This window comes from Arachis hypogaea, chromosome 14, assembly GCF_003086295.3.
Source record: "Arachis hypogaea cultivar Tifrunner chromosome 14, arahy.Tifrunner.gnm2.J5K5, whole genome shotgun sequence".
NCBI lineage: Eukaryota > Viridiplantae > Streptophyta > Magnoliopsida > Fabales > Fabaceae > Arachis > Arachis hypogaea.
The window spans coordinates 104,097,760-104,108,261 of NC_092049.1; positions in this window are offsets into that span (position 1 = coordinate 104,097,760).

The following is a 10,502-nucleotide window of genomic DNA, read 5'->3' on the forward strand; positions in this document are numbered from 1 at the left end:
TTATATTAATAGTTAATTTTAGTATATATATATATATATATATATATATATATATATATGGAAAAACTCATTTTTGGTGTCCAATTTATTTTTCCATTTTTATCCTTTTGAATAACTTACTTTCAGTTACAGCATTCTACTACTTCATTTTCATTCACGTTCACCTCAATATAACTTCTTCCGTTAATTTCTCTCACATCACATTACTGCATCAGTTCAGAATTCTACTACTTAATTCCCACTACTGCATCAGTTAATTTTTCTGACATTAGTTACTGCATCAATTGTATTATTCCCAAGTTTTTCTCTTAATCTCTCTCACTTCACTGATTACTCCATATCTTCTCTCCATAATAGAAAAAAATTTATTCATTTCTCCTCCATCTTCTCTTGCATTCTTCTCACTTCGCCTAAATATAATGTAAAATCTACTGTAATTTATTTTTCGTCATTAGATAAAAGTGTAGAACTGTTTTTATATGTTTCTTTGGTTAATTATAGTTGACAACATACCAATGGAAGATTCACGTGGAAGTGATCGACGAACTCGGCAAGACTATGCTAAACAACAAAGACAAAATATGAGTGAAGAACAGAGGCAGCAACACCTTGCTAGAAGGCGTGCCAGTTACCGAGAGAGTATTAGACGATGAAAACAAATAAAATGGACCATTACAAGATATCACAAATATACCTCCTCAACAATACTCTATATCAGGTACTCTAAGTTATACTTCTCATTAATAAAGTTAATATGAATTATTTTTTACGATATATCTATGTTGCTGGACTCTTAATACGTATCAATTATGTATAATTTATTTCTTGAGTGTACCCTTAAATGATCAAATTACATTATTTTCATCTTAATAATGAATTTTTTACATATACAAATACTCACAATAACACCGGAGCTAGTTCAAGCAATATAGCATACTGTCCAAATATGGGTAGGAATTCTATATATTTATATTTATTTAATTAATAATAATTTATTTTTTCTTAAATTTTGATTCGATAAATCTTTTATTATTGGCCTAAATAATATTATTATAGATATTATTATATTGTCTTAAATGTACTTTACATCATTATAATCTCAATTATTAAATAGTTTAATAATTTTTTAATATAATATCATACAAATATAAAATTTTTATGACTGTATCTATAATCTATAACAATATGTAATGCCAAAACATGGGGGTTTGGTGTCCAATTTTCTATTTCCTATTTTAACCCTACTAACATAATTCAAAAATATTTTACGGTTACTTATTTCATTAACAAATTTCACTAACAGTTACAAAAACTCACGCATAACTTCTATTCAATTTTGTACTCCCACAATTTCTCTTTTTTTTTGCTTTTTTTTTTTCTGATTCTCCTTTATCTTATGAACTCTTCTATGTATGGAATAATTATTTAAATAAATTTTTGTGACATTTTAAACTAGGTAAAGACGATGTCAAAAAGTATATTTTCGTGACCATATATGAAATGAGAAAAAGAATAATTAGAAGCCAACAAGTGTTTAACCAGTGGTGATAAATAGTTTTTTGTATAGATATTATTATATTGAGGTATTCATTTAAACTATGTTTTGTTTAATTTTATGTTAGTCTTTGTTTGTATAGTGTTGTTTTGAGTATGTCTGTGAGTACTGTATTTTGATGGTCTGACCAGCAGTTTAGCCTCATTCTAATTATTCTATTAGAATTTTTTTTGTAATCATAAAAGATACATCTTTTTTATTTTTTTTGTAATTTCATCCATTCTACTGCTTTTTTTTACTTCTCAATACACTTTGTTATATGTCTCTTGCTGCCATTATTTTTTTACCTTCAACGCCATCGATTTTAATTTTCATCACATTCATCGTTACAAATTTTTATTTAGTTTTATTGCAGTTACTACATTCACGTATAACTTCCACCTATATTTTTTTTCTCTCTTTAATTTACTTACCCAATTAATATTTTCATCATTCTTTTACCTTTTTAATTTATCCCCAATATTTTACGTACAAAGATAGTGTTCTATCTTTTTCTATTACTAAGGAAGAACTATTTTTTTCATCTTATATGTATTCTTTATTTTTTTAAATATGTTTGTACTTATCAATGATGAATTGGAAAAGTCTAATATTTTGTTAAATTTATTTTTTTTCTTTTTTAAATTACTTCGTATGGGATAATATTATTTTTTTAATTTTTAAATGATTAATTATACAAAGTATTATATTTAAAATTTGAGTACATGAATTTTTATTTTTAAATTAAACTAAAATAAATGGATTATATTATAAAAATATAATTTATTTTGACTTCTATAATATCATTTGTTTGGCATATGGCACTGGTTATTTGATTAACATATAAAAAATGTAACATCTAAATACTTAGTGATAATTAATTACGGTGGCGTGAAGAGAAGAAAAAAATGAGAAAGAACAAAATAATATAATAATGGCGATTAGACAATGACAGGTTTGTGTATAGAGAATAATAATAAGAGAAAGAATAGTGTTTGATATAGTAAGGGGATATAATAAAAATTATAAATTAATAATTTTAAAAAATAATGAAATTAAAAAATTTTAAAAATTAAATAAAAAATTAAAAAAGAAAAATAAAATATTTTTTATCAATTGAAATTATGCATGAAGATAAAGAATCCTTTGAATATAAATTTTTATATCGACTTCAAATTAAATACTATTAAAAATAAATAATTAAACTTAATAACATTTATAAATAGTTAATTTGTAAATAATGTTTCTAAATTTTTATTTTGATTTTGTTATCCATAATAACAACATAATAAATTTATTTAATATCTTATTTAATTTAAATTTATAAATTTTATACATTCTAAAAGTTAATTTGATAATTTGGGTAAAAATTTTAAATGCTTTGTGTCTTATTTTTTTAGCGAAACTTCAACAACTCATAAAAGTTAACCGAATAGATGGTTATAAATCAAAATGATAGATAAGATTAAAAGTTGTGATAATAATACTTGGTGATAATTAATTACGGACAGTCGAGTGAAGAGAAGATGGAAGGAGAAAGAAAAAACGAGAAAGGAGAACACGGTAATATAATAATATAATAATAATAGCGATGAAACAATGACATGTATGTGTAGAATAATAGCAAGAGAAAGAATATTGTTTTATATTGTAAGGGATATAATAAAAATATAAATTAATAATTTTGAAAAAATAATAAAATTAAAGATAATTTAACAAAATTAAATATAAAATTAAAAAATATATTTTTTAACAATTGAAATTATGCATGAAAATAGAGAGTGTTTTGAATATAAATTTTTATCTCGGCTTCAAATTAAATACTAATTAAAAATAAATAATTAAACTTAATAACATTTATAAATAGTTAATTTGTAAATAATGTTTCTAAATTTTTATTTTGATTTTTTTACATATAATTTATAATTGAATAATCTTGAAGGGGATATATATTTATTTTTATGGTCAATAATTCTGATAGTTTTTCAAGCCTAAAGAAGTTATTGATAAGAAAATGTATGATGAATTACGAAGAATTTTTTTCAGATACACAATTTTTATACTTTCCTATTTTGTTTATTAATTATTCTTATATTTTGATATTTAAAAACGAAAAAAATAAGCATTCTCATTTATTCTATTTTTCACTATTTATAAAAAAATGAAGACCTCTTCGTATTTAGATTCATATATTTTGGCCTACCACTTAAAAAAGATGAAGACAAATATGAATATCCATGATATTTAAGTAAAAGTTATCTTTTGTAAATAACTAACATGTATTTTAGTTTATATATACTCTTTTTGAATCAGAATAATGTTATTTTCATTATTTTTTGAATTATATTTTAGTTTGTAGTAATTTTAATTTTAATAAAATATGATATAAATAAAGTCACATCAATATTAAAATAAAAAATATTTATCTAATAAATTTAAACAGTGAATGATATATTAATAAAAAAATAAAATTAATTTCTTAAAAATAATAGAAAAGTGGCTGAAGTGCCTGTTGAGCCGCTAGTATATATAAAAATAGATATAAACTATCGAGTATCTATTAGTCGAGAGTCCACGACTAATTTTTAGTTCCACCTGAGTTCAGTTTTCGGCGAGTAGAAGGGTGATCATAAAACCTAATGATTGGTTAACTAACATTGCAAAGAATTGAATAATTCCCAACTAGAGAATTATTTAGTCTATCGAAAGACCAAATTATGTTGTTTCTTGGTTCTTGCATGGCTATACATGGGGGCCACGACACATGGACGAACCTGCATACCTCCATTAGGATCAAGTATTGCAATCTCAAAATATATACATGCACATATATGGCAAGGTACATATTTTAGAGCCATATAGCGCTCAGCTAGCTAGGGATCGCACGTACCTGTATATGTTTACAACGCCGTTTTTATGGGTTCATTATATAGGACAAAAAAAAAAGGAAAATTCTATGGTGCAGATTAAGAATGTCAGCATAATATGTTGTCTAGGCGTGTCATTGTTAGAACAGGACACGTGATAATTGCGTGTGGTACGGGATTTGCCTTAATTGTTATAGCATGTTGTTGCTGTCGTGATTTCTATTTCGTGGGAGTGTTTTTTTTTTTTTTTTTGGTGCACTTTTGGAAGAGTTTAATTAGCGAAAATGACGTGGTTAACTTAGTTGGATTATTGGGCTGAACCGTTTGTGGGCCAGCAAATTTTTGTTAGTATAAGAGAATTTGTGTTAGATTATTTGTGTGATGCACGTTAGCACTTAGCATGAAGGTTGTTAAAGAGAACTTATAAAGTTGTTAAATTCTCAATTATCAATCTTTATGAATAATAGTGAACAGGATTTGTTAATGACTTTCCATCAATATGTGCTGTGTAGAAGAAGGTTGAAACTGAGTAAGCAATACCAGCCAAGAAATGTAAGTATGAGTTGTGGGGTTGTTGTTCATGGGAGAAATAAAATATTTACTGTGTTTATTATTATAATATTCCACAATTAATGAAATAGTTCGTATTGATTGCCTACAATATTTTTTAGACTGGTAGGTCAAACACTAATTCATCATGGATCAAAGCTTTATTTAAAAGTTTATTTCTGACTATTGGGTTGTTGCATGTAAAAAGTGAAATTTAAAACTTTAACACTTATTTAAGTGGATTAGTTAGACTAGACAAACACAAGTTGGTTAATTAGTTCGCTTGATTAATTAGCTCTTTTGACCATCATGTGATGAACTTTTTGCATTTTTGTAGAATAACTGAATTAGGTCATAGATTTTTTATAGTTTTTATTCTGATGAAGCTAATATCTTTTAAACGTGAATTGTGGATTGTGGGGATTTATAGTATTTTTATAGCATGCTCAAAAAAAAGGGAGTGGTAGTTGTGTGAAAATAAAATTTTTAAAAGAGAAGTTAATATTTAATAATAATAATAATAGTTTTCAATTTTTTTTTTGGTCATGAGACTTTTCTTTTTATTTCTTTGTTTCCAAGCTCGGGGTCCTTCTATTTTTTTTCCTCCAGCATAAAATTTCAAGGCCAGCATGAAATCCAACCCATCATCCAAGTCCGTCGCATTTCAGCCCACACAGTTAACAACTATAACAACGTCATTAACGCATAATTAACCATTCCCACCAAAGTGGAAAACGAAAAACCAACTCACTCATGCACGATCAACATAGAACTCTGACCACATATCCACCTTCCACACATTGCACTCTCATAATGACACCCCTTGTCTTCATACCATGCGGATAATCTGTGTCAGTACCATAGAACTTTCCAACAAAAAGCCACCATTCTTTGAATAATTACCTTAGCAACATGCATGTGTGTTGCCTAGATATGTAATCTAACTTGTCTCTTTTTTTTTTTTAACTTAATAATACAATGTTTTCAATTAATTTAAATTAGTCCAATATTCAGCTTATTTATTTGTTTAAATAAATGTTAAAAGTTTAAATTCGATTTGTGTATATAATAATTTATTAGTCAATGACAAATTTTTAAATGAAATTTAAATCCATCACAAATTAATCTTTAACCTACTAAATTAAAAAAAAAATACTCTAAACAATAAAAAAATAATATATTATTTTCTTATTAAACCAAATCTTATTTATTTTGTTCATAGTACTTTTGTTCTACCTGTTTAATTACAATAATGTTTAAAAAATAATAAAAAAAATCAGTTTAACCAGCCTGAAATTTTTTTATATAATATTTATTAATTATTATTAAAATAATTTTATAATTTTAAATAAAATAATATATAATAATAAATATTATGTGTATAAAATTATAAATATTGTATTATATAAAATAATTTTAAATATTACTTTCCTAACAATACCGCTTAATTATTAGCTAGTCTCCAATAATTAATACTTGCAACTCCGTAGAGAGCTAATCAAGAATCAACCAACTTTACTGAATAAATAATTATTAAGATTAAACAAGTTTATTCACTTGTTTTTTTTAGAAATTATCTTTTTATCTTTTGATAACTTCTTTTTCCTTTTATTTCTCAACATCAGAACTTCACCCCTCACTACCACTCATCCACCATCCATCACAACTCTGCCAATTGTTATTATTTGACTATCTGTTATTATCTTTGTCCATCCTAAATCTTAGGATAAATGTCATAAATAAATAAATTAAGAGAAAAAATTATCTAAATATCTTAAAATAAAATTAGTTATATGGCTATTTCGTTTGTATATCGAATTCGATTTATACTTTCTCAAGGTAAATAGAATCAATTGGATTCGAATTAACAGGAACAATATTAAATTAAAATAAAAAAATTCAATCTTTTTAAATTATTTTGTATTAAATAATATTATTTTTTAATTTTTTAAATTATTAATTATGTAAAAGAATATTGTATTTAGAATTTGAGTACATGTATTTTAAATTAAATTAAATAAATTATATCAAAAAAATTATTAATTTTGTATTTCATAGTATGATTTATTTGGAGTACTGTCTAAATAGTAATTCCACAAAAAATGGACACTTCATTACTATAATAACTCAAATCAAATAGATTCAATTCACTTGGAGCCCTCTCTATAGTAAATTGAAACATATTGTATCGATTTACTACTACTGCCTAGCTTATTCATAAATCGAATTGTAACACCCTACCACAGAGCTTTACACTTAAATCATAAATCAAAGGTGATGAGGCATTACGACACCTAATAAAAAATAAAAATACGTACATATATTCAGAAGACAATTTAATTAGGAGCATTGAAAGAAGGATAAGCAAAACAAAACTCACATCACACACGAAAACGTTAAAGGTAGAATTGCGTCGATAACAGAAAACCAAAAGAATATATATATATATATATATATCAAAGATTCCAAAAGAGATATATAGCAAGTACTAGATTCGACATGCGAAGTAAAGGCCAGCTAGAAAATATATCACAGTTCAAATGAAAACTAGAACATACATTTTGTTTCTCTAAGATGCAACCTGTAAGAGGGATATTCGTAAATACATGTTTCAAAAATGGAGAATATGTAAAACTAAGAACAAAATATAAACCTAAGCAGAGTCTTCGCTTCTTAAAGAGAAAACCAACACGCTCAACAAAGTGTGTCATGTCCTATATCTGAAAAGACATAAATTTTCAAAATGGGTGAGAACTAAAAAATTTTCAGCAGGGTAACAGTTTTAAATAGAGACGTTGTAAAACAATACAAACCCACTGGAAAATCCTAAACTCCAATTAACAAGATACAAACCTAGGGTCACACTAATCCAAAATAGGGTAATTAAGCTAAGCCCTCCGCTATACCAGTAATTCATAATCTCAGTCCTTCACAACATCTCTCAGTCTTTCACTTTTCAATATAACAGTCCATCAGCATATGATTCAGTAATATTCAACAGTAGCAAACACAAGCAATAGAGTGTAAACACAATCAAGAACAATTACAGCAGATACAACATTTAACAATTAAACAGAGATATACACATAGGCAAACTAGAACACAATATGCCCACTCAAACAAATTCACATAGATGCACATGATGCGTGTCTGTTCTACTAGCCATGAGCTCATGTCTTGGTTAAACTGCCAGAACCCGACAATCCGGTAGTGTTCCGAGGGTTATCTGAAACTGTAGGCCGATCTCGGATGAGATCTTCTGTACTGGTCGGAGATGACGTGTCCGGATGGCTGGTGGCGGCCGGAGCTATTGTGTCCGACTTGTTGGACTGGCTTCACTTCTGATCCTTGGTCACCGGAGGGTGGGGGGTACCTGCAAGAGACTCCGATGCTTAAGTTAGCATGGGTATTAAGCAGGTTTATGGTAGAATCAGAGTATGAGTTATACCTGTGTACTCCAGTGTATTTATAATGGTTGTAGAGTGACCTTTCTAGATAAGATAAGTTAGTTATCTTATCCTATCTTATCTTATCTTTGGGTGAGGTCAGCTTATCTTCAACGGAACCGCCCTTCTTTCTGTAGGCTTGGGTTGCCTTTGGATTGGGCTGTGTTCCTTTGTTTGGGCCTTCTTGGGCCTTCCTGTCGATTTGGCCGACCTCTTTTGTAAAGAGGTCGGATAGTCTGACCTGAAGAGGTCGGTCGCTTTGTCTCTAATCATCCCAGGTCAGATAGCTCGACCCAGGGTATGAACAGTGCCCCTGCTTGAGCTCGGTCTTTTTGTTGAGGTTGAGTCTTTGACTTCGGCCCTTCTAGTGAAGCCGAACTCAAGCATTTTGTCGATTCCTTTTTTGTAGAGCCTTTTTTTGAATGTGGAACGATTTCCTTTAAAAGCACGCGCTTTTATATCAGCGCTTTAGAAACGTGCGAGGGTTTAATGCCCTCATTAATTGACTTCAAATCCCCTATTTCCTTTGGTTTGAATTTTGCCATCAGAAATGGTTTCTCTTCTTCATTCTTCTTCGTAACTTCTCCCTTTACTCTCTCGCTTTCTGTTTCTTGCCTAGAGTTCATAGTTCTTTCCTGCGACACCTGCTTTGCCACTGCTTTCATGGAAGAAGGGTGATTCTGGATTTCTCCTTCTGTTCTTCGAATTTTTCCGTTTCGCGGGGTAGCTCTATCGTTTCTGCTCTTCAGCTTTCTTTTCGAGGTTTTCTTCTATTTTCCAGGTTCGATTTTTCTTCCTCTGTCACTTTTTATGTCTGATTTTGAGAAATTTTGGATCTTTTCTGCTTTTTTACCGTGCTTGATTGTTGCGTGTTCTGGAATTTCTTTGCCGTTTGTGTGAGTTTTTTCGCCTTCCCTGCTGCTCGATGCTTTTAGGGTTTTTTGCATGTTGCCGTCATTTCTATTTGTGCTTCTAATGATGATTTTGGAATGATGATTTTGTTTGATTCTGAAAAAAGGTTTGTGTCTTTGACGATTTCCGCTTGGCCTGTCTGATGTTGGTGATGCTTTTTGCTGATATACTGTAGAAAGATAGTGGCTTGGATGACTTTTGTGTTTTTACTTCCTTTGTTTCATTTGAAACCTTTCTTTTCTTGTTTGATGAATGCTGGGACGTAGGCTGTAGGAATTTCTTGAAACCTTGCTTTGTTTCTGCCTCCAAAGGATGCCCCAAGACTTTGGTTTGAGTTTTGGGGTTTTCCTTTTCTGCTTGTTCACCTGTGTCATTTTAGTCGAGTTGTTTTGCCCCTTGTCCAAGATGTTTTTTAGTAATCCAATCTTCTTTTCTTATTTGTAGGATTAGTCGGTGTCATGTCTTCTCGCAATAACATTGTAGATGTGTCTTCCAAAGTTCCCGAGGGGATGTCCGATTGGCTGGACTCCCTTGTCTTAATCTGTGTCTCTGTCGTGGATGCTGAATTTTGTATAGAGCTGAGAAAATGTCATAGGATTTGTGGTAGCGGTGCTCGGGAGAGGGATTATGAGCTTGTAGCTCCTGACTTTGATGAGAGGCTTGTTTTCCTACTTTCGTCGAGGGGGAACGTCCCTTCTTCTACGCCTATGAATATTTCTTCAGCCAGTTGGACGTTACTTTTCCTTTTACTGCTTTTGAGACCGACTTGTTGTGGTCATGTAATATTGCTCCATCCCAGCTTCATCCGAATTCCTGGGGTTTTATCAAAATATTTCAACTTCTTTGCCAAGAGTTAGGCGTAACACCTTCTGAAACTCTTTTCCTCTATCTTTTTGTCTCGGCCAAGCCCGGAGGTTCTTCCAAAAAGAAAGCTTCCTGGGTTTCTTTCAGATCAGCCCAGGGGCATAAAGTTTTTGTCATGTATGATGAGTTCTTTAAATATTTTAAGAATTATTTCTTCCGAGTCCGTGCTGTTGAGGGGGTCCGCCCCTTTTTTCTTGATGAGAATGACGAGCCTGCTTTTCCTCTAGAGTGGCAAAAGAATGTGAGAGTGCCACATTATACATGAGAGATGCTTAATGAGGTTGAGCGGGCTTTTGTAGTTGTTCTTGAAGATTTGTGGGGGGAACCACC